The sequence below is a fragment of the Cephus cinctus genome, unplaced genomic scaffold (genome assembly GCF_000341935.2).
Source record: "Cephus cinctus unplaced genomic scaffold, Ccin1 Ccin1_scaffold1163, whole genome shotgun sequence".
Lineage (NCBI taxonomy): Eukaryota > Metazoa > Arthropoda > Insecta > Hymenoptera > Cephidae > Cephus > Cephus cinctus.
In genome coordinates this window covers 263388-264430 of record NW_014333653.1, presented here as the reverse complement: position 1 = coordinate 264430, position 1043 = coordinate 263388, and the positions used below count along the sequence as shown (strand labels likewise).

The window sequence follows — 1043 nt, the reverse complement described above, 5'->3', positions numbered from 1 at the left end:
GAAAAAAAAAAAAAAAAAAAAAAAAAAAAAAACTAGCTACAGAAATACCAACGCTAGGAAACTTAGAGTAAATTGGTAACTGGGATTAAAAAATACAGCAGAATCCAGTTCGTGCGTTGTTTGAATATAAATACGAATATCCAGGGGGAGCGAGAGAGACAGGTATAGAGGCAGGTAGAGATAGAAAAATGCAGCTAATCTTACTTTGGTTTCTAATACCGAGTGTGTGTGTGTGTGTGTGTGTGAGAGAGAGAGAGAGAGAGAGAGAGAGAGAGAGAGAGAGATCTCAGCTATCCGCGATTCAGCAGTAATACGAGAATATCGTGGTAATAAAATCCTTCGTTAATTGTTGCGTCATCTTTCGCAACGCGTTGCTCGTGGCTGACGCGAAGAAAGGAAACTCCGGCAGAGTCCGAGAAAAAACGTTATTTTTACTAAACGGTATCAAGAGTCCACGTATCAGTCCCTGGCCATTATTATTATTTCCTGACTCCTGTCCGAATGAACAGCCGATCGACTGAAAAGTCGATTAAAATCGTTGACAAGCCACCTATCGTCGCGTACGTGTACTGTGGGGTACGTGCGTCCAAGGGGTTTGTGGGTAATATTTTAGGGCGCGAAAACTATTCGATATTTGAATTCGCGAGTCCGCGAAGCGAAAAGGGCGATACGAAGGGATTGAGGATCGAGATTAATTTTTTTTTAAACCGGCGGAGGGGGCTTGCTTACATACAGCCAGGACTGATAGGCAGAGTTGCCAAGGGATGGCCCAGGTGTCGACTGTGTGGTGTCTGAGCTGATCAATGACGCGGTAGGACAATGGGCTCTTTGATTGGGCGCTTAGGCAGTTCCATGGAAACGGATTCCCAGCTGCTATACGAAGCGTCGGGGTTCGGAATGGCCACGACCATTCGGCGAACGAGTCACGTGTTAGCGGAAGAAGTATTTACAAAAAAAGGTAAAACAACAGACCGAGAAAAGGGCAGTGCGACAAAGTTGCTCTGACAATTTTTACGAATACAAAAAAAAAAAAAAAAAAAAAA

At 43.8% G+C, this 1043-nt stretch overlaps 1 protein-coding gene across 5 annotated transcripts in view; it reads right to left on the bottom strand.

The window, feature by feature from the left end:
- The window catches only part of LOC107272364 (maternal protein pumilio), a 46147-nt gene that overhangs the window by 15412 nt on the left and 29692 nt on the right, over positions 1–1043 (bottom strand). The window lies entirely within an intron of this gene.